General features: G+C 41.3%; 1 protein-coding gene across 1 annotated transcript in view; it reads right to left on the bottom strand.

Moving 5' to 3' along the window:
• The window catches only part of GTDC1 (glycosyltransferase like domain containing 1), a 250,026-nt gene extending 237,768 nt beyond the window's left edge, over positions 1–12,258 (bottom strand). Inside the window, 1 exon segment of the mRNA XM_048485685.1 lies at positions 12,120–12,258. The gene's annotated coding sequence lies outside the window, so the exon portion shown is untranslated.
• Positions 12,259–24,633: the final 12,375 nt, after the last annotated feature.

Here is a 24,633-nt window from a genome sequence, read left to right as displayed (position 1 = left end):
CAGCAAGAGTGAACATATATATATTAAATAATATCAGTGACAGAATTGCCCTCGAGGGACCAATGATTGGCAAACAGAGGTTCTCTTACCAACCGCTATCCTCTGTCCCCCATTTTGAAGAAATCAGTGCAGCCACAGCAAGGTTTACCCACAAATACTCACATCAGCAAGATGGTTAGCCATGATGTTACAATCAACTGTCAAACACTGCTGTAAAATCTAAAAGTAGCATAGTACTGACCCGCCTTGGTCTAGTTATCTCTGGAGATTATCCGTCAGGGCAATCAACACCATCTCAGTCCCATGGCCAAAACAGAAGCCAGAAGATTCTCCCAGATAGGCCTTTCCCAAAAAGGCAGGTGGGATACCGTGTGGTAGTTGGCAGAATCCCGAGGATTCAGAAATGGTTTATACTCAATTATTATTATACTCAACAAAATCAGCTATTAAAGACAGTTTAATGTTTTGCTTCATTTCCTAGTGCTGAACATAAAATTTTAATATTTAAACACAGTCAAGAGTTTTAAAGTTCTTGACACACAGAAAAATATTTAGACCTGCATCCTAATCATATGCATGTTTACTCAGAAGTAAACCTCACCTAGTTTAATAGGACTTACCCTCAATTAAGTGTGTATAGGACTGTAGCCAAAACCTCTCAATATAACCGCAAATGAAATCTCTTAGGGCAGTTATGTATCCTTCAGTTAAAGTTCTGCCCTGTGTATCTGTTCCAAAGAAAACATAATATGATTTCTCTATGGAATTGAACACATTCAGGAACACTATGATGTCAGATTTGCCATCCAATCTGACTTTGATAAAAGATGGAGACCAAAGGGAGGGTGATAGCAGCCAGCACCATTTCCCAGAGATTTCTAGAAAACACAGAGAAGATTTCTCAAACCTAGTAAATACTCAATATCCCAATGTATTTTGAGTTGAATTTTTTTTTCTTTGCTAACTGTATTGTAAGTCTGTTAAACAGAAGTTTATCCATTCTATTTCCCAAAAGATACTTCTCATGTACATACACTCAAGGAGAATAAAATTAAATTAAGAAAATTAAAACAAATTGGGGTTCTTAAACATTTCATTTCATTTTTAGAATTTCAGTAATATTAAATGCAGACTTCATTTTTAAACAAGGATGCTCAACAGAAATGTTGAAGTCAAGTCTATACTCGTGATCTCGTAACCCTAACTCTATGACTCTCTATCAAACACAGTGGGTTGAATCCCAAGGTTATTTTTCCATCAATGTACTTGCTCTCCAACAGATTCTCGTGTGTTGCTGCAACCCACGGAGTTCCCCAACATGCTACTTCTAGCACCAAGCAACCTCAGCAACAGCAAGAAGAATGTATAGTGGAAAGAGAAAATCAACAGACATTACAAGTCTCCTTTTCAGATTTAAACTAAGAAGTGAAGCTCTGCTTTTCAATCACAAGAATAAACTTTGAAAAAAGAATACCTAACATTAAAATGAAACATTAGAAACATTGCTGTCATGTATAACAATAGTGCAAACTACTGACTAATTAGACCGCCAACTAAAAAGCACAGGCATTTACAGCAGTTTCCTGGAGAATCCGTTTTGCCCAGTAACTACCAGTCAATCCTCCTGGAAATTCACCGGCACTTTAAGTGTCTTTCCTGAACAGAATTATACCCAGGACTTCAATGGATTTAGAATGGTGTAACTCTGCTTAGATTGCACTGTGAGCCTTCAAGTAAATAATCTTACTCGGTGCCTTTTCATGTCAGAAGAAACCTAGAAATCCTTAACTTCACAATTTCTAATGAGGCTCTGTTCAAATATCAGAAACTGCTTATGTACATTGCTGTATGCAACACAAATGCAGCTTACTTTATCAAATGTACCTATTCCAATAAATCTACATGGCCTCCTAGCTTTTCTTCTCCAAGCAGAATATTCATAAATCATCCCAAACTCCCTTGCCTGACTGGTCCTGCTTGCAGAATACTGGATACCTTGGAGATTATTAGTCTGCTGTAATCTAAACTAATAATCAAATATCATCCCCTTCCCCGTTTGATCTAGTTACTACTTGGGCAGTGCAATCCTGAAAGGGGGGGGGCTGTTGCTCCACAGCCAGGGACAGCATTGCTGTGGATTTCCGTGGAACTGACAACAAGCCAAAAGCGACACTTACCCTTTGACCCTTGAAAGGGACCTAGGAAGATTAATGGGCTGATTTTGTTGGGCTAAACTTGTGCTGGCAAATGGGGGTGTTCCTGAGCCAAAAGGGCTGAGAGCTGACTAAAGCCAATCCTGCCCCCCAGGAACGCCCCCTTCAGTGCCGGTGCAGGCTCCTGCCCTGGAAGAGCACTGGCACCTCAAGTGCGCTGGCACACGGGTGTCGCGCTGCCTTGAGGCCTCCAGCACTAGCACAAGTGCCTCTACACTAGCATAAATGCCTTACGCTGGCATAAGTGCCATTTACGCCACACCAGTGTCATGCTGCCTCCTGAGCAGTTCTCCCCCACCTCAAGACTGCACTGTGAACTCCCTAAACTTTTACAGCCATCACCTCTGCCCTCCCTCTCGCTATTTCACCACATCCTCAAATCTTGTTTCATCTCAAAAATTAAAGCTTGGGAAGAAATATACTGTCATAGTCAGGTCACTTGACCACTTGCTGTCCACTGGAAAATAAAGGAGACAGTGAAGAAGTTTATGGCCAGGCAAATATGTATCATTTTTTGTGGCACAATTTCTATTAAATTTATTGGCAAAAAAAAGGTTAAACGGATGTGAACTATTTTGTCCACTGCTTAGATGTCCCATCAGGAGAGGCTCAAAACAATAAACCCACTTGGTCAGGCATTGTTAATAAGGAGAGGGTATATGGAAAGACAGCCAGAAAGAAGGAGTGGCTAAGTTTTTCTGCTGATCCACGCAGCCAGCTCAATCTGCAGGACACTGTTAGGGGCAGAACCACTGAACATTCTGGGATTTCTGAATTTGGACGTAACCAAAACTACAATAAAAAGCCAAGTACAACCTGTGGTTAAGAATTCTGGTTTGGGACCCACCATCAAACCACAAGTTGTTGGGTAGTCTGCCCTACTGAATATCACAATATATCCAGAATAATGAATGAAAATATGTTTTCTCATAACATCTGAATTAAGCCCATATTTCTAAGCAGCCAAATTCTATAGAGCAAGGTTGTGTGGAAAAAGTTTTTGGACTGTACTACATGGTACTGTATAGGGACTATTTAGTTGTAAAATAGTGTATTTTAATTTTTGTGTGCACTATTAGTACGTACTGTTCTGAAACACAGGGATTAAAAATTTGGAAACTACACAAACCGTTTACTCAAAATTGTTTTTAAAAATCAGTTCACCCTGGCTACACTTACTGAACAATTTAGTCCTTTAAGAAGGGCTTCTCAGCCTGTGACAAAGAATGTTTACTTGGTTCAATAAATCTTTGCTAAATGTTGACAAACATCCCAGTCTGAAAACATCTGCACCAATACATATAATATCATTAATGTAGCATTATAGATTGCAGTATTGTAGAGAAAGGCATGGCCTATCCTAAGCATTTCTTTGCTGTTACAGTACCAGGAGATTACCATACATTCTTTTCAAATATTACATATGCTTTAACCTCAACCCCCCCCCCTTGTTTCATTAAGAATAAAGAATCGATTAGGTAGCCAGAAAAGTCTTGTGACCTCACAATAGTTAAATTTCTTAAATGTCCTCAACTTAAAAATGTGTCTAGTCCAGTTATGAGAACACTGAACATTCTCTGAATTTGTCCTTTTTTTCAGTTAAATATCTAACATGGCCATCTGTTTTGTAAGAAGCCAGTAGATTAAATTAAACAGAAAACTAATAGTTTTATGTAGAAGTGAGACTAATTTCTTAAGCATTGCCAGTAACAATAATCAAGGCCATGCTACCCTACAACTATAAATCATATCCAAAAAACAAAAGGAATGTATGACAACAGAAGCATTTTCCTTTAAGGGGGAGAAAGGAGGTTAAGTGTAAGATCAAGACAGGAAATTGTTCTTGTTAAACTGAAAGATCATGTAATTGTTTATTTGGGAAAACTATGATTTACCTTAAACTATGTGCAAAGTTGGAATGAGAAGGTCACTGTGTATTAAATTGCAGTCCAGCAGACAACCAAGGTCAAAGGCAAGTATTCAGAAAGTTTATGTTAGAAAGACCTCAAGCTTTTGTGTTCACAAAATATGGCTAAAATCTTCCCACGGGGCACTCAATCCCATAGCATGTAAACCATACATAACAAACAATGCAAGCCAACGAAAGTGTTAAAGGATATTAATTTAGGAATTTTTACATGTTTGTTGAGTCAAAGTAGCAAACCAAAGGTGCCTTTAAATCTTCCTACAAAGCATTCAGTGAAGTCCAACAACAGTATTGGACTTGGGGGAACCATGCTGATGGTCAAGTTCAGACACTCACTGGGTGGCCTTGCGCAAATGGCTCTCTCAGACACTGTTCCCCTAGGAAAAAAATAATCATCTCTTTTATACCAATTGTTGGGAAGATGAAAGGTAAAGTTTGGAGAAGCATTTCACACAGAGAGAGCAATTCAGCGCCCACGTACATTGGTCCACCCCAACTGACATCAATGTGCTAATACAAAGCCAAAGAAAACAGAAGATTCCACCTTAAAAGATTTGTATCTTGCCTCTTTAAGACTTATATCTTGGAAGGAAATATGCACATTAAATGTTCCTGTACATAAGCTGTACTTTCAGGACAGCAATTTAAAAAGTTTTTAAAGATGTGAAGCAAGCTACTCTGTTTGGATATTCACACATTTATTTTTATTTTTCACATCTCATCTGAAGCAATATGTTTAAGGTGTATATTTAAGACATTTACTTTGAGATATATCTGCTGAAGCAACACTAAAACTTCTGTGTCTACTGCAGAATGTTGTGTATGATCAGATTGCAGTTTCTAGTGGTCACCAAGTTAAAAATCTAGAGGCCAAATAAAAGAAGATTTAATCTTCCTTCCTATGCCCACCCCTAAAAGCAGCCTAATCACAAATTTGTGATAATTCTAAAGATCTTTGACAGTGTAAAAATAAAGTATTCACACTACATGTAGGGTATATTGACAATTCCAAACTAAGCTCCAATATGCTTATGGGCATTAAAACATCACCCAAAAATCTGTTTGTTGTACCACGCAAGTGTGCTAGACATCTAAAGCCTATTTCAAACACCTATCGTGATTAATAGCTAACATTCATAGAAGTTGTGTTGTTGTTTTCCTAGCACAAGCAAATCCTCTCCAGTTTAACCAATCCCTGCAAATTCTCCACTGAAGTTGCCCCACCTCCCCTTCACCACCCCACCTCCAGCATGGCTCTCTTAGTTTTGCAGCCCAACGGCTGGAAATAAAATTAAAACTGTATTGTCGGGGGGGGGGGGGGGGGGGGGGAGATTAAAACTATCTGAAGGGCATTTACAGGAGAACTGGTGGCAGGTAAAATCATATCTCTTTCACTGATTCCCCCTTGGAAGAACACCCTGACCTCTCAATACTGCATTATGATGTTAGAAATTCCATGTTTCCTCATAATATCAAGAGTAAGAATCACTCTCCCACTTTGGGAAAAGTTTTAACATTAAATATAGGAACCCCAACTTCTCGATCCTATCTGGCACCATAATCATATTTGTAAAAAAAAACAAGCGTTGTCAGATGAAATGAAGGGGAGCCCTTCATAAATAAGGTTTTTAAATCAGCAGAAAAGGAAAATGACGTGTAATGAGATTCAAAATAATACCACCACGCACACTGTGATCCACTTTGTAGAGCCTTGACTTTTTCCTTGCCCAAACACAAAGATGAACCATTAGTACTAATACAGAAACTAGATGGAGCACCAGATATCAAACAAGTATCTGTACTTGAACAAGTACAAGTCTGGCAGCCTTTTGTGAAAAATAATAATACTGGGCCACAACTCTTGCCATAATCTACTTAGTGCTACGTAACAATGTCATAAAGTTGATGCAAATTAAACGATATTGAACAGGACTGTGAAGCTTTTTACTAGGCCCTCAGACTGGACTTCTAAGTAATGGTATCTCTACAACGTTGTTAAGTATAATTTACAACAACAACAACAAAACAACATTATTATTATTGTTGTTGTTGTAGATTTCACAACTGCCAGATCTTTAGCTGGTTGTTGGCCTTCATTACAATTCGAGCGTCACCCAGAGGCATAGGAAGTTGTAATGTATCGGCGTAGTATTCGTGCGGATCCCAGCAGGGCTGCCTTCTGAATCTGACAGATGTTAATTTTGTCAATTTGAAGATGTTTCAAGTGATTCCCAAGTGTTTTTGGGATGGCGCCCAGCGTGCCAATTACCACTGGGACGACTATTATTATTGTTGTTGTTGTTGTAGATTTCACAGCTGCCAGATCTTTAGCTGGTTGTTGGCCTTCGTTACAATTCGAGCCTCACCCAGAGGCCTAGGAAGTTGTAATTTATCGGCATAGTATTCGTGCGGATCCTAGCAGGGCTACCTTCTGAATTTGACAGATGTTAATTTTGTCAGTTCGAAGATGTTTCAAGTGCTGCCGTAGTGTTTTTGGGATGGCGCCCAGCATGCTGATTACCACTGGGACGACCTCAGCTGGCTTGTGCCATAGATGCTGAAGTTCGATTTTCAAATCATGGTATCTAGTGACCTTCTTGTGTTCATCATCATCATCATCATCATCATCATTATTATTATTATTATTATTAAAGAGCAAACTGTAAGCAAACCATGCTCTGAACCCTGCTTAAATTGGTGTGCCTCAGCCAGGTTTATCCTTTGACAACCTGGAGATCTGCACTGCTGTTCTGATCTTTAAAACTACCCTGAAAACAAATAAATACATCTTTTTTGTTATTTACACACAATGTCTGCCTTAGTGATCTCTGTGTTCTACTTGTCCCACAAAACATACATCATGGCAGCTAACCCAGAGCCTTTACACTTGCTATTCTCAGAACATCTGATAACTGATGGGAAAGTTTACAGTTTAAAACAAATCTGGTTCCCTGAAATCATAGGATTGTGTGGGTGAGGTGGTAGAAAAGGCCTGTCACGTGAACTAATAGAAACTTCTAACTGGATCAGAAATTGAGAGGGACCCAAAATCCCAGTTCAACTTTTACATCTGAACTTGTTCGCACTGCGCTTTTGGAAACTGGCTGAGATTATACCGAAGTGAAAATAGAGCTTCTCTCCATCACACAGAATTCTCTCAAGCCTAAACTTCTGAGGAAAAAATGCACGTTAGAAGTGAGAATGAAGAATTGGGGAGAATTCATTCCACTCCACATCTTGAAAGCTCTAATTAAAATTCAATATTGCACTTTACATATGGGTTCTTATATGAAACTCCTGTCATGGCTAAGGCTTAAGGTTAACCAGGTTAATAGAGTCCAATAAAACAGCTCTATTGAATTATACCAAGCCACTGTAATACACCAGACTGCAATCTGCTTCTCCCTTTATTCCTGACCAGAGCACTGAGATTTAAGCCAACAGTATGTGGTTAGCATCCAAGAACTATTTATGTGTAGGATAGAAACTTCCAAATGCCACCTCTCTTCCCTTGAAGAAAGTGCATATATTTACACCTCAAATATTTCCCTCCAGTCTGCTATTCCCATTGTCACAGTGCTATGTGTTAACAGATCTGCGCACATTTGCCAAGTATCACTCAGTTGAAACAGAGACACTCCCCTCAATATGGATTCATTTTAAGAGGGTTTTTTTTCTTTCAGTATCAGTCTCCCATCCATGAAGGATTTTAGTAACACCCTTTAACCCAGAAGCTTCGTCTTTCTTTTTTTATTTTAAACTATGCTCACTTACACTGTAAAATAATCACACACTACCCTTACGTGATTACAAAATGAGAGCTCTGCAACGATTGGTAAAGTTAATATACCAGCCGTTAACATTGTGTTTGCTTGCAGTATCTGCTATATGTCTCAGTCAAGGTTATGGACTCAGCTTGGAGTAAGCATGATGTATAATAATTCCAAATATCAGTAACAGACATGTCTTACATCAACATTCTCTTTCCTTTGCCTCACTTGACTGAACTAAACATACGGTTGACCATCACATTATTTCTGATGTGGAATAATGTGATTATTGCTTTCCAAATATGTACTTGAAGTCCAGAATACACATTCCTGCAGCCACTTTAAAATTTACGCTGCTTAACATACTAGTATTAATGTCCATAACAAAAGAAGTAATATGAACCAATCCATTCTGTACGATGGATTCTCTGGAATTTATCACTCATTAGTTTCATATTTTTCCCCTTTTAGAAAAACCAATCCACAGTATAGAAGTGCTAGTTCTACAAGTTCAACCCTTCTAGATTGTTTTCAGCTTTATCACTACTCTCAGGAACAAATGTACGTAGCTGATTAGTCTCTTTTTAGGTCTACAGGACTTTTTAGCTCACAGTGTGAATGCAGCTTCAGATAGCCTAATGACTCAAACATCATGAGTTTCATTTTTTTTCAGTTTGTGCACCAATACCGGCACTGTGACCTACCGATGTCATCTCATATTACCATCTGCCCAACAAAATGCATGGCCCCTGAGTTTAGATAATACAAGTAATACAAAAAGCAGAATTAAAAGCTCAAAATTAGGGCCATTTTGTTATGATTGTGGATGCAATGGATATGTGCATTTGGTATTTTGGTGGAAGAGGCTGTTGAGAAACTTCTAGGCCAAGTTGTACATAATAGTCAACTCCCTGAGTCATTAAGTGTACTATATGAAACTTTAACATTAAGTGTACTATTCAAAAACTTTTAACATTTTTTGAAATACCAAGTTTGAAACTGAACATAAAGTGAGGCACTCGCATCACTGCAGCAGGGCCAAATCCATCTTCAAACCCAACACATCCCATTCAGTCATGGGCACTGGTTTCCCAATAAACTGAAACTTGCAAAGTTGCACACTCGGTCACCTCTTCTCTTCACAAGCAAATTGCCAAAGGCTCCATCTGTTATGTCTATACCAAGAAGTGAGGAATCACAACACGGACATCTGAATTCAAAATCTTCTTTCCATTTGTATCTAGAGATGGGAAGGCCTAGAGTGGGGACCAGAAAAAAAATGGAGAAGCTTTTTCTATGCTTTTTAAAAATTTTCTAACAAAAAAATGGAAATTTGGGGGAGTATTGGAAAAAATGTTAAATATTTTGTTTTGCAGAATGAGGAAGTAAATGCCTTTAAATATAAGTTGGGCATGATGCTTTTAAATACAAAATGCTTATATTTAAAATGCTTTTAAATACAAGATACATTTCTGCTCCACCATGCAGGATTTTCATAGCTTTTGTGGCCCTTTTGACCTAACTCATCTCTTGTAGTTGACCTTTTTGACTTTCCCTCAAACTACTATGACACACTTACCCACAGATTGGGTATCAAGTAGCTTATTGCCCTACCTTGCTGGAGAGAAGAAAATATCAGAAGGAGGTGGGGCAGCAATTGTACCAAACCCTCAGAGGAAAACTCGGAAAGTTTCACTGAGAATTGAGCTCTTTCTAACGTGTAGCTACAGAAAGAAAAAGACAGCCTCTAACTACATGTAGCTATAAACCCTTTATGTGATCCTTTAACTGAACAAATAATATATTTTATGTTCATTAACACAAAGCTTGTTCTGTTTAAATTCTATTTCTTTCTACTTTTCAGATAGCAAAAATTAAGGGATATGGCCTCAGGAAGTAAATGATGCATCATTTTTCCCCCTTAAGTTTTCCCTCAAGCATTGTGTATAACTGCAATTTTGCTTTTAAAAAACTAATAGTCCAATGGGGGGGGGGGGTGGAGTGAAACATGCAAATAGTATGGGGCTGTGCAAGCAGATTTGTCCTTCCCGGGGCACTTATCCTGGCAGAGAAGCAAATCCACTGGTGGCCAGCCACTGCAGCCTTTTGAGTCACATGGACACGGTCAGTGTTCCCGTACCACATAGTAGCCGCGTTCCAGAGGCATGGCAGGGATGGAGCCAACGTTAATCAGCTTCCAACCTGGCTTTTCCCTGAAATTTCAAAAACTGTAACGTTTTCTGAAATACTATATCTCTAGTTGTGTCACCTTAATCCGCTGCAGAGCAGGTCCTCTGCTGTGGATCACATTTCCTTAGCATTAGACACAATGCTGGAAGAATATACTCCATGGCAGAGGAGCACCTCTGCAAAAGAAATGAGTGCCGTGCAAGATAAAATAAAGTTTAGAATACAAGTCATAGTGTTTAAGTTGTGCCTTCCTGATTTAGAGAACAGACTCTGAATGCCCCATAATACATCCATGGAAGTCATGACACATGTGAGATGGCAGTCATGAAGTTTCAATTCCTAGGTCTCATGTCCCTTTCAAGGCCCACACACACACAGAGGAGAATAAGCATCAGAATCCTGAGACACAATGAACTGTACCTGAGACACAATGAACTGTACCAACTGCTGGAGAAGGATCACATTCTGGAATATTCCCTGCAAACAGATCCCATAAGCTAAGAAAGGTTAGACCTGGTTCGTTTTGTGTGACAGACCACCAAGGAATTCCAGGGTTACTGTGCAGAAGGCACTGGTAAACCACCTCTGTTAATCTCTTCCCTTGAAAACCCTATAGGGACACCATGGTTCATTCCGCACATGAAGAATAATGCACTTTCAAACTGCTTTCAGTGCTCTTTGAAGCTGTGCAGAATAGCAAAATCCACTTGCAAGCGGTTGTGAAAGTGGTTTGAAAACACATTATTTCGCGTGTGCGGAAGGGGCCCATGAGTTAGCAGCAACTTGACAGCACTTTATATATTAAGTTGCTTGAAGAACATTCCAACACAGCAATCTAACCCGTGGAGATGGGGGGGGGAGAAAAAAAACAGCCCAAGAAAGCTAGTGTTTTCCAAAACTCCTTTTGAGGCACAGAAAGACTTGAGCGGAAAAGAAGTTAAAATCGGAGGCAAGCACAAGCACAGCAATTTTATTTGCCTGAATATTGAGCAATGTAAAACTTCACAGTCACTTGGGCATCAAACTAGTCAGTGGGCAATACAAAGTCTGGTAGCAGAAGTTGCAGCCTACCTATGGTGACCCCACATTTTCAGGACAAAACGTTTGATAATCTTGTTGTTGAAGACTTTCACAGCCAGAATCAACTTGCTATCATGGGTTTTCTGGGACGCGTGGCCATAGTCTGGTGGTCTTGGCTCCTAATGTTTCACCCGCATCTGTGGCTGGCGTGGCTCACGTGAGCCACTGAGAGAAACGCAACTCCGAAGATGCCAGCCAGAGATGCAGACGCAATGTTACCTGCACAACCACCCAGCCCAGAAAACCCACAACAGCCGCCTGAGACTCTCCCTTCAAAAATAACAGACCTGTCCTCTTTTTCTCCCCTCTCCCTTGACAATCCTCCTCTCATGCGTCCACTCCCCAGGCCTAGCAGGAGTCGGACTTGCAAACTCGTCCAATTCCAAGCGGTCACTACAAAGGAGACGAACGAGAAACGCTGCACATGCTCAAAAGCACTCTTTATGAGGTACGACAGCAGCGGTCCCGGACTCCCAAGCATTCTGGATGCAAGACAGTCACCAAGGAGGCGGCGGGGAGACCCTGCCAAACCACCGTGGGAACAACAGAGCGGGGAAGCGAGGGGCGGCCCGGCTCCCTCCCCAAAGCCACGTCGTGCAGAGTCGTGGCAGAAGGGGCTGAGCTTCCTCTCCATTTACGCGCACACAAAGCGGCCTCCCTTGCAGGCGCCCGCCCGGAGCAGCAGCAGGCCAGCGGGAGGGGGGGGGGACACACTACACAGCCCTCCGTCCTCGCCGGCCGGCCGGCCTGCACTTCTGCACAGTTCCCCGGGCCGGGCCTGTTTTGCTCTCGCTCTTCCAAAGCCAGCCCCGCAGAGGGGAGGCGAGCTGGAAAGGAGCGCGCGCCCTGCGCCCCCCGCCCCCCCGCGCACCGCGCCTTCCCGCCCAGCTCGGCTCTTTGGACGGCCCCGGCGCCTGACCCCACCCCGAGGGGACTCACCTCCCGCTTCTCGGTCCCTCCTGGAGGCCGGCAGGAGCAACGCGCTGCCGGCCCGGCTCCTCCTCCGTCTCCGCCCCGACGCGGAAGGAAGGAAGAGCCTTCGCCGGGGCTGCTCTGCTCTCTGTGCAAGCGGCGCAGCTGTTGGGTGCAAGGAGGAGAGGAAGCGGGGAGCGGCTGAGCGTTGCTCCGCTCGGTTCCTCTCTCGTTCTCTCCTTAGTACTAACTAAACCTTTTCCCCAAATTTAGTTACTCATAATTAGGATTATGATTTCATGGGGGGGGGGGGGGGGGGGGGGGGGTGAATTCCCAAATCAGGGTGCTTAAGATGGGCCGGAGAGGAGCGGTTCAACGTTACTCTGCTCGGCTCTTCTCTCTCCCCCTAGTACTAACCACGCACTTTCTCCAATCGTACTTACTCATCACTAGGACCCGTGGTTTCAGGGGCGGGGGAGTGACCAAGTTAACATATTTTTCTTATTTTAAGAGGGCCTTATGGGGGAAAGAAGCGGGGCCGGATTCGGAGCGCGAGTTCCGATTTGGGGAGGGAGGTGGGGAGACTGTGGCTGTCTCTCTCGGCCCCGTGGCGTCTCGTGGGCACGAGCACAATCGCAGGTGCAGGAACGGTGGTCTGTGTCGCTCCCCTGGAAAACGTGTCTGCCCGGACGCAGATATAAAAACATACTTTTGCACTGCTTGGATGATGTGCACAGGTATGTTGACTGGGGAACTGGCCCGTGATGCGATCAGGAGAGACGACATCCTCTTGCATTTATTTATAGGGCAGTCTTTCTCATCGTAAAAGGAAAACACGCACCTTTCCACTATTTTTTAACAGAACAATGTGACAGTGATAAGAAATAAGCTTCCTGGTGGTTGCTACTTACATGAATGCTGCAGAGTAGGGGAATAATCTATCTCTACGAATACAAGGAAAAGGCACGGGATAGGTTTTATCAAGACTCACCAAAATAACAGCACAGTTGGCAAGGTTTTAGTTTCTCCAGACCTTTTAATCGAGATTGATATTCAAAAGCGCAGAAAGAAGGGATGTGAGGAAGGGAAAAAAACCCTCAGACCTCAACATCAGAGTCTGGATGAGTCCCCCGTCAGCGTGCAACTCAGACAGTGATTTGTGTTATTTTGGTTGGTAATATTTGGTAATATTACCCGCTTTTTTTTTAGCTGAATATGAATGGTATTCCGTAACTTTTGTTTGTCGATTTTGCAGTCAACCTGCACCTTTTGTCAATGTAGTCACAGCCTGAAAAGGAACAGTTCGCCCTGCTTCTCTTTCTGTACTTTCTATAGAAATGAACACCTTACAGTCTGGTTCAGTGCATTTTGACTGGGAAATACATTTCGTGAAGTTCAGTGGGGCTTACTTCCAAGTAGATGAGCACAAAATGGCAGATTTATGGTGCAATTGTAAACAGTTACGCTGTTCTAAATCCACTGAAGTCAATGACCTTAGGAGGGTATAACTAATTAGGACTGCACTGTTAATATTTGAAACGTACATGTAAATTTAAGACTTTGCATGCACTAAGCACCATTCCAGCGGCAATGGAGTGTTATCCCGACTGAACATAATGGCTCTGAGCACAGTAGGACTGTAGAGAGGGCAGCCTATTTGTTGGAAAGGTGGAACACACATCTTTCCAATAATTTTTTACAGAACAATGTGACAGTGATAAGAAATAGGCTTCCTGGTGGTTGCTTCTTACATGAATGCCACAGAGTAGGGTAACTATCTACAAATACAAAAATAAAGTATACCTTTCTATCCCCCCCGCCCTATTTTCTGTTTCTATTTACATTTATTACCTGCCCTTTACCACAGGGTGGGTTACAATAAAACATGTAACATTAAAATCACGGGGAAACACAATAAAACCTCATTTTAAAAAACACATTCTAAAAACCCAGACACAATCTGAAATCTCCCACACACCCAAAAAAAGGAGAGGTGTACAGATGTCTCAAGGGGCCCTCTTTAAGAAGATCAAATAATTTCCCACTCTGCCATGGAAGTTGGCCCAATCCCACGTGGTTGTAAGGATAAAATGGAGAACAAGTGACAGATGTAAGCCCTGAGCCCTGTGGGGAATTGGACGGGATAAAAATATGAATAAATAAATTAAATAAGCCACTTTGAGGTCCCGATAGATACATACAGAGAGAGATCTGACATGGTGGAGTCAGTTGTACTGGTGATCGCTAGTAATGATTCAGTTCTATCAATTTGCCCCAACATCCACTTATTCATGCAAACAATGAATGCTATAGCTGGGGCCAAGATTTTTATAAGTCTTTTCAGAAATTGCTTTTTTCTTTCAGAAACACCAGAAAGTCATCTTTCAGAAACACCAGAAACACTGTCAAAGGCTATTCTGCAGTGGTGTAAAACTGTTTAGCAGTACTGTTAACAGTACTGGTGGGTACTGTTTAGCAGCCATTCTTGTCCATAGCGAGTATGACTATTTCATAAACTTAAATGACACTGGTCTCTTAGGTGTCTGTTAACCAGTGGTTGAATTACTGTGAGGAGCCACAGGTCTTTCAAGACAACATTTCAGTTCACCTACTAACTGAAATGTTAGTGCTAAATTTCTCCCTCTCTCTCCCAGCAATCAAACACACACTGCCTAGAATGTTTCCTGTAAGCATGTGAATAGATGGGGTCTTGCTCACAAAAGCTCTTGCCATTCCATAACAGACTGGTTCTTCTTTCCTGTGCCATTAAACAGTTTTTTGATTTCAAGAACAATATTTCCAAAAATAGGCAATGCACAAAGACAAAACTTTGTACAACCAGAGTGGAATATTGGCCTTTAGACTAATTTCTCATGTTTTCCTTACAGCCATATAAAACTGTTTCAATAGTTGCTGTTTCCATATGGCCTTTTTCACTGAGAAAAAGTTTCAGACAAAAATAAGTATTTACAAATATTGCTGTCATATTAGAATTATTAACAGTGCAATCCTGGAATTATTAACAGTGTAAATCAGTCAGGAGGTGGCATAATCCCCGTCGTGTGGGCATAAATGCCACTTGCACCAGGGTAAGGGGCATTTACACCAGCTCAGAGACACTTATGCTGGTGCTGGGGAGATGCGTGGAAGTATTAGGCCTAGGTGCCAGCACAGCTGTGGCACCAGGGCTTCTCCAGCACAGGAACAATCACCAAAGGGGGTGTTCTGGATAGCAGGGGCAACTTTATTCAGTTTCTTGAGCCCTTTCACACTGGAAACACCTCATTAGCTGGCACAAATTTATGCCGGCAAAATCAGTGGCACAGTCCATTGAGTTTCATAGGTTACTTGCATGGGAGAAGGGGCAGTGTTACTTTCAGCTTGCTGCCTGCAGCCCATCAGGCTTCTTTTGAGGTGGTATGGCCGTGCGCAACTACCCCCCCCCCCCCGATTGCACTGAAATCTCAAACTAAATTTCTTTAATTTGGGGAAGAATTGCTTATTTTAACATTTATTTCTCATAGTCACATGCCTCAGTTTCAGAAGCAGAAGTTCCTAAATATCCAAAATCTAGGGATCCCATTTATTTTCAAGTAAAAACAGGAAGTACTCAAATATTGTATGCAAATGATAATACTTTGCATTTTTTTGATGTGGGCTTTGGAAACTATTTAAGTCTAAAACCTCTGGCTCATTCCGCACATGCAGAATAATGCACTTTCAAACTGCTTTCAGTGCTCTTTGAAGCTGTGCAGAATAGCAAAATCCACTTGCAAACAGTTGTGAAAGTGGTTTGAAAACGCATTATTTTGCGTGTGCAGAAGGAGCCTCTGTTTCTTGTATGCCATTTACCCTACTGGAATGTTACACCAAAGAAGTTTTCATATGCCTTCATCTCATTAAAGCTAAGGAAAGAGGCAAGTGGTCTTCTGTGCCATTCATTTTGTCTGGGCTGCACCTCCTGAATGAGGTGCCCAAGTAAAGATCTTCCTGCAAAGCTTTGCCATGATAAACACAAGGCAAGCAAATTCCCACGAAATATATGTTTAAAAGTCACTAGATTTGTTTATTAATGCATTTGTTTCTTTTCTCCTCCCTCCCCACCCCAGGTTTTTTTCAATGTATTTTGTTTTGTTTTTGCATTTGAAATACATTCCGACTGAATTTTATAAGCAGAATATACAGATCCCATGAAAAATTCAACTTTGGGCATTAGGGTGAGAACAGCTTGTGGCCATAAGCTTCTACTAAGGTTCTAAAGATACAATACTATGTTTCTAATTGGCTGTTAGGCTGTGGACAGAGATTGTAACAGTTTCTTTAGACTATTTTTTTTTAACTTCTGATGTGAATTTGCATACCAATGAAATAAAAAATAGGCGCTTCCTGCAAATAATTAGTTGGAGGCTTGGATTTAAAGAAAGCAAGAGGCTGCAGCATTATGGCAGAGGGATGGTACCAAGGAACTGCAGAAAGGAGTCACTGTGCTGGCACTCAGAAAGTGCTTTTGATTTAGAGTTTGAAGCAGGCAATTTTTTTACTGTTATGTGACAGGGATTAACCGTTTTCCTGGTCGAATAAGTTTCCCTCCAATTAGTTCTTTCATTACCTTTTTTCCATGGTAAATCACCGGATCTGTCCTAGATCCAGCCATGCTGCTGTGGAGGTGAGTGTTTTTAATATCTCTCAACAGTAGCAGAGGATAGGGAGACAGACTTGAGTTTAGAGTCCAGCTGTGTCTTGGCCTTTAACGCAACTTGTTTAGCATTTAAGCTGCATCAAAGCATTGAGCCTTGTTTCCAGAAACATAACTAGCTAGAGGAATGTTGGCAAGCCTTATGTGGCTTCTCTTGCTTGTGGCGTCTCCTTGTCCATCATATTCCTCTGACTGCCATTAGATGGTCTGCTCTGATGTCATGGCAGGCCCTTCACTGGCTGGAAAATGATGGTCTCTCTGGATACCCTTTGCCTTGCCACTCTGATATCATACAGGTTCTGCCTTGCGTGAGATCAGTTGCTGTATATTTAGGAAACTGTTGGAGGCCAAAGAATCTGAATTCAGAGGTCAATAAGCATTCTCTATGAAATGTCTAAAAGATCTCTGGAATAATCTCTTTATTTGTACTAATGTGAGTGGTAGTTGTAATGTTTTGACTCGCCCTTGGTTCTGCTATTTCATTTCAAAATAAGAGAATAAGGGAGCCATCCTAAATCCTATCTCTGAATGGCTTAGGATGGTGACTAAATCCTGTGCCAGTGCATCTTGAAGATATGCAGTTGGTAGATAATTGAGCAAACCTGGAGATACACTTGATCAAGCTCAGCATTCCAGACCTCTTCAATCTGTCCTGGCCCTAGGAACAGTGAAATATTTCTCCAGTAATAAGCCTGGCATAACTCCAACACATACAGAATGATAACAGCAGTGCCCAAACACTTTCCACCATGGTGCAGGTTAGGATACTGACTTGTCAACAGCCAGTCACAGTTCTTGTATGTATTATGTACACCGCACGCAGGACACCAACCAACCACTTAGATAATAAGATATGTAGCATAGGACTATACTTCTCTGGTCATGTGTCAAACGCAGAACATGCATTCTCTAGAGAAAGGGAAATGTTAAACAAAAACATTACACTTTGCACAAACAGCCATGGGAAAGAATAAATATTTCATGTTGCTAATACTTCTTTGCTCAGAGCCCATTCAGTTACACCGTGCTAGGATACAAACACTTAAGGGAGTCTTATTCCTCCAACACTAGATACAAAGACAATGCACCTCCACATAGATAAGCAAACTCATGCTGTGATTACTGAAACCCCCTTTCCCTTGCCCGCAGTGCCTATTCTATGTTTTGCTCAAATAATCCTCTTCCTTCAACAGTCTCTATAGTAACTGTACAATTCGAAGGGGAGGGTGTGGTTTTGCAAATATGCCATCAACATGGTACTGCACTGTTGTGAAATGTCATGTTGGTGGAACCTCTACAACATGTGGAGGTCACATGGGCACAACCGCAATGACTACCAGCTACTTCGATCTGATCATTGCTACTGGTGCTCAACACACTGCTTGTTGCCTTGCTGGATAAGAGATCCCAGTGGAGCAGCTCCAACTAGCAGTGCTCTCTGTTGAAAAACAGGGATGGGTGAGTGTTGAAACACTGGGTACCCAATGATCCCAATAGGCTGTTTCCACCAGAAAAGGGCATGAGTATCATAGGTTTTAGAGACCATGTTTGCTGTGGCCACAGAATGGCCATGGTTCCTTCCTTGTGTGTATGTTCCTTCCAGGGAGACTACTAGTCATGCAGTAGTCTACATTACAATGGGGATCGGATGTGCTGTTTCTTCCCTTCTTGCGTTCTTGCGTGTGAGAACCAAAGCTAATGTCAGAGGGTGTGGCAATGGTGTCCTGGTTGATTTCTTTTATCTCTGCCTATCATGGGGCTTTTCCACACAATTCATTTGAAACATTTTGAGGCATGAAATTAAATGTTTCCTCCATGGAGTTCTGCATTGTTTTTACCCCCAAACATTTTATTTCCAGCCTCAGATAAATAAATCCTTAAATATATCCCCTTTTAAAGTGATTCCCTGGCTGAAGCATTTTGAAAACATTTTCAGTGGCTGTGTGATCTATTTACTATGTTTCCCATGCTTCTCAACTTACCTAAACTTCTCCTTCGGTTCATCTTATGAGCTCACTCAGTTTCCCCTTGCCTGTTTATTTGCAGCATTTAGCTGTTTGTTCTTCAAAGTACCGAGTACAAAAGCAGTAGAGAATGCAGTGTGGGGCTGTGAACCACTGAAGCATAAATTCAACACAGCATTCAAAAAGGGAAAAATCACAAAATGGCAGCCATCAACTGTTTCAAGGGGGTGAGTGCGAACAGAAGGGGGGAGGTTGAAAACGTTTTACAAATGTTTTAGGAGATTTGTGCTGAAATGGCGAAGGGGGCATTTTCAGCATTCTATTCTATGATTGGTGGGTTGTGGCAGTGGCTATGGGCTCCAATGCAATTGTTATGCTTACCGCACCTTGGTGGGAGGTCTTTATTTTATATATGGCACAGAGACAAATAAAATCACCTGGTAAACAACATACCGTTAAGCCTCTATTGAATTCAGAACTTTTTTTCCCTCCATGCTGTTGACAACCCTATGCTCCTTGGAAGACAGACAGGATAAAAACACTGTAAATAAATGAAACCAGTTTCTATACATCTTCTGCAATACTAATAGGATTTCAAATTATCCTTCTCTTAGGCCACTTGGCTCGCTGATGTTACTGTTACGTTAGCTCGCACATACTAAAGAGAAATAATGTCTCTCCTTGGCAAGGTAACTACACTGAGTTTTTGTTACTATGCAAAGGAATGTATATATAATTGATTAAATCTGTTAAATTATCGGATTACATGTAATTGTTATGGATAATCAGCTATGATTTTTTCAGCTAATTCAGCAAACTAAAATGATAAATTAAAGGATTAAAATTATTCAATTAGAAATCTTTTAATCAATCGAAAACTCCCATTGTATAAGTTATTTTGAGCACTCTGGTACATGGAACCATTGTCTTTGGCAAGTTGTCCAGATTTATTATAAGTTCTTTCTCTTAAGTGACAACACCAAATTTCCAAAGCTAATTTAAGTATATTTAGAATATTTTTTGTTCATAGTGATGTAGATAATTTATTAACATTGATTTCCTCTAGCGATTATGCAGCACAGTCACCTTGTATCATGAAGTTCTTTTGTAACTTGGTATAACTCACAAACTTTTCAGTTGATAAATGTAGGTCCATCAGTCTCAAGGGCTACTTTTATGGCTCTTCTAACATAGTGCAAAAAATAAAAAAGCTCTTCCCATGATATTACTTGTAACAATTTTCCGCTTGTTTTTCAATTAGAGTTATCAATCCAGGATTGGATAGCCAGAAATATCTGCTCTCTGGTGATGTAAGCTCAAGAGAATGGAAAATATAGTTATTAATGAACCACTAACATATATACCTACTTAAGTATCAGTAATTTAATTATTGATCCAGGCTGTCTCATGGATCTTGCCCTTCACAAAGGAATTGATACTTTCAAGTTGTTAAACACACTTAATCCTCACCAAAAAGCTCAGGTGGCTTCTCAGATAATGGGCTTTTCTTGGGAAAGATACATATGTAGTAGAAAATTGCATCTCACCTGAGTTGTGATAGATTATTCTGTCCCCACCTTCACTCCATTTCAAGACTTCGTGGAGAAAGACAATGGTAAACCACTTCTGCTTCTCACTTGCCTTGAAAACCCCTTGCCTAGGGTCACCATATGTCACTTATGACTTCACAGCATTTACATACATTCACATGCCATTTCTATGCATGTGAATACTTATCTTTAAAAAGTAGATAATCCATTTGTCAACATACCGTTCATATTTACTCTGGCATGCATTTGTTTAGTCTTTAGGGTCAGTGTATGATTTCAAAACATTACATAAGAGATGGTGTTTATTACTTCCCCCACAAAAGTAATATCTATGTCCTACTACCATCTCTGTTCACATAGCACTTGAGTTACTAGTATAGAGTTGGGAGGCCTATACTTTAACATGTTGTCCTTGTTTTTTCCTCCCACACCTGCAGTGTAATAGCACAACACTCACCCCTGTATACACAAACACAAAGGTCAAATTCCCTCCCATAATTGCAGTATTTTATACCTCATCATTTATTCTTAACTATCTATGCCCCTTCCCTGTATCCTTTTGTAGCCTGAGTCACTCCCAAATATTTAGTTTGTGTAAGATATTTAACATTTCTATGTGTGAGGATGTAATATCCATAAAGACAAGGGAAGAGACAGACAGCTGTCACCATAGTAGGCACATACGGGGGGGGGGGTGGTATTAGATTCATGGAGGATAGGTCTACCAGTAGCTACTAGACATGATGACTGAAGGCGACCTCTACTTTCAAAGGCAGTAATAGGAGACAACATAAGGCAGTGATGGTGAACCTTTTTGAGACCGAGTGCCCAAACTGTAACCCAAAACCCACTTATTTATTGCAAAGTGCCAACATGGCAATTTAACCTGAATACTGAGGTTTCAGTTTAGAAAAAACAGTTGGCTCCAAGGCATGCATTACTTAGGAGTAAGTTTGGTGGTAGTCGGTGGCTTTGCTTTGAAGCAATCGTGCAACGCTTCGAATGGGTGAATCACGATCCTAGGAGGGTTTAGAAGCAAGCTCCATTGCCAGCAACCGAGCTTACTCCCAGGTAAAGGATTGTGCTTTAGTTCTTCCCATGAAAATCAGTGGGGTTTAACAGCACTTCAGGGTTATCTACGTCATGCCCAACAGCCCAGGCCAGCCTAGATGTGTGTGTGTGGGGGAGCAATTTTCGCTCCCCCACATAACGAACTCTGTGCACACGTGCCCACAGAGAGACCTCTGAGTGCCACCTCTGGCACCCATGCCATAGGTTCGCCACCACTGACATAAGGGAAGGCCTTGGCCTCTGCCCTGTTTTTTGGTTCTCAAGGAAGCTAGATGTGTAGAACAGGATACTAGACTAGATGGACCACTACTCCCATTCTGCAGGACATCTTTATACTCATATGACATTCTGACATCTAGGTTTGCAGCTATGAAAGATACCTACATTTCTTTCTATCTATCTTTTCTGTGACTTTGAAATGTTGTGAAGATTAATAGTGTTTAATAGATTGTTTTTTTACCAAAAGGGGAGAAATGAAAGGACCAAGGAAGTGTGGTCCTTTTTTTTTAATTTCAGCATGGTGTACTGAAATAGTCACATTTCCTTTATGCTTGGTTTCTTTTGCTCTTTTAGCATAAGGAGTTGTTTAAATGTTCCCCAGTAGTATGGTAGGTGCTGTAAAGAACTCAGAAATAGCACAGTGACTTCCCAGAGTATATGCCTAGGCCATTTCCATTTGCAAACAGTGTACACTATTGTTCAATAAATAAATAGTGAACCTTCTGAGAACACAGAACTGGCTTTTTATTGTAAGTTGCTGCTACCTCACTTGAGTAGGGGTATAATGATTAGAGTGTCAGACTGGGATCTGGGAATTCTAGGTTTTAACCCCAATTCTGCCATGGAAGCTCACTGGAGGACTTTGGGCCAGTTGTTCAATGTAACCTACCTTACAAGCTTGTTGTTATGGTGATACAATGAAGCATAGGAGATGTCACAAGCTGCTTTGTGTCCACATTGTGGCAAAAAGTGGATATAAATGTCTAACTGAACACGTAAAACAGTGGCAGAGCCAATAAGCTTAAAAATATAAATACGACATACTTGCATTGGATCTACTACTTTTAATACTGGATTTATGACTCAACTCTAAGGTTTGGAAAATTTCCACCAACAGAAAGGGAATATTTGCCAATTCCCTGCTCATGCTGCTACTTGGGGATCTCCTGTCTCCCAGGAGCAACATTTCAGGAATCCTTTGGGCTACATTGGCAAGAGAAAGGCAAGGAAATTCTGTCCCACTGACAGAATTCCCTTCCATCAGCACATGTTTACTGCAAGATCCAAGTCTGGGTTCAATTCTGGACTACATGAAGTACAAATAGATGAAAATACCCCTGAGGAGTTACAGAGTCTCATTGCTAACTACAGCAAGTCCTCACACATCAGTGGATTAATTGGAAGGGTTGCTGGAAATTCAGCATCTGATTTTGGTGCATATGCCGCTTATCTTTTCTTCCCATAACTTCTTTTTAAAAGAAAAGAGTCATAATGCTCAGTCCAGACTAGATCAGGCTGGCAACTTGTTCTTTATCTTTACAGAATCTTGATGGTTTTCGTCTAATGAATCCGCGAGATCTGCAGTAGGGCTGTATGTTTTCTACAAGTATCAATAGATTTGTAAAGTGTGCAAGCTGGATAAGCAACAGTGACAGCTTGGGGAAGTATATGCACCTGTTTATTAAGAAGCTGCTAACAAGGGCAAGTCTATAATAAGAACACACACCAGAACCTCACTTTCCCAGCCAGTTTTGTATGCAGGCCCACATTGGAGGTTAGCTGTCTTATCAGTGCTCTCTGTCTCCCAGAAAAACAGAACAGCTGAAGAACGTGCACTATCCGTGCCAAGGGGGGATAGGGTTATTCACTCAAAACTTCTTCAGCAAATACGAGCTTGTCCATGTCTATAGTTTTCCACGTGTTGTCAATATAACGAAGATGGGGCAATGAGGCCGTTTCCAACGGATTCAGAGGGTGCTTTTTTTATTTGTCGTTAAATTTCAACTACTCTAGAATTAAATAATAATTTTTGCTTTGTGAGTGGCAAGCTGCGTTTGTAAAAATACACCCACAAGCGTGTTTCATTTGTTTGTTTTATTGTTCATTCTTATCAAAAACATTTATTAGTCACCTTTTCCCTTGCGGAACTCAAGTGGCTCACGATAGAAATTAGTTAATTACCAAAAAACATAAAAATGCAATAAAAACAATATGAATAGAACAATTATAAAAACTACAATTAAAAAATGCCAGTTAGGGCTGCCAATAAGTAAAAAGTGAAGCAATCTTATACCGTGTCCAACTGTTGGGCCATCTAGCTAAACATTTTGCCTAAGGCTCATGGCGGCTCTCCTGGCAGAGTGATGGCTTTTGGCTACCAGCTACCTTTTCTCCTTCTCACTGAAAAGATCAGGAACTGAACTGGAATTTTCTGCATGAAAACATGTGCCCTACTGCAGGATTATGACCACCTTTCCTGCAGCTATTCCTGCACAATTCTAAAGTTCCTGAGAAATTAGGCACTTGTTCTTCGTTCAAGTGTACACTCTCTCTGAAAACAGCATTTCACCACTTGAATACATGCAAAATTAGTTTTTAAAAATCTAGTCCAAAAGATTTCAGGCTGTGTCTTAAGAAGAGCTCTACTGGATCAGACTAGTGGTCCACCCAGTCCTGCATCCTGTTTCACTCAGTGGTTAACTAATTAGTCTGGAGAGGAAAGAACAGAGCACAGAGGCCCTAGCATTGTCTCCTGATACTGATATTTAGGGGTTTACTGCTTTTGAAGGGCCCAGATGTACTGATCCAGGCTAGCACAATCTCATCAGATTTCAGAACCTAAACAGAGTCAGGCCTGGTTAATATTTAGATGGGAGACCCCCAAGGATGTCCTGGTACAGACTGCCTCCCATTACTCTGCAGTCTTCCACACACCCCTCCCTTGCCTAGATGGTTGCCCAGGAAATGCAGGATGCCCACACCTGAAAGCCCCACATCTGGGCTTACCAGCAAATACAGGAACCTCCTGAAAGCCAGAAGCCAGGAGAAGTTGTAGAGAACTAGCTGGATTAACTGAGCAGCAGGAGCAGACATCAGCTGTTCCACTGAGAAGGGTGGGGCTACCATAGCCCTAACCCATTTGAAATCAGTTGGCCTCAGTATTTCCACAGAGTGGGGAGGGGCCAGCACAGATTAGACCAGGCTGTAATCAGGCAGCATGGCCCAGAGCCCTGTGGGGGCCACTCTCTAGCCAGCAGGAC

This window comes from Sphaerodactylus townsendi, linkage group LG02, assembly GCF_021028975.2.
Source record: "Sphaerodactylus townsendi isolate TG3544 linkage group LG02, MPM_Stown_v2.3, whole genome shotgun sequence".
Classification (NCBI taxonomy): domain Eukaryota; kingdom Metazoa; phylum Chordata; class Lepidosauria; order Squamata; family Sphaerodactylidae; genus Sphaerodactylus; species Sphaerodactylus townsendi.
Note: the sequence above shows the minus strand (reverse complement) of the source record. Positions and strands in the feature narration are given on the sequence as shown.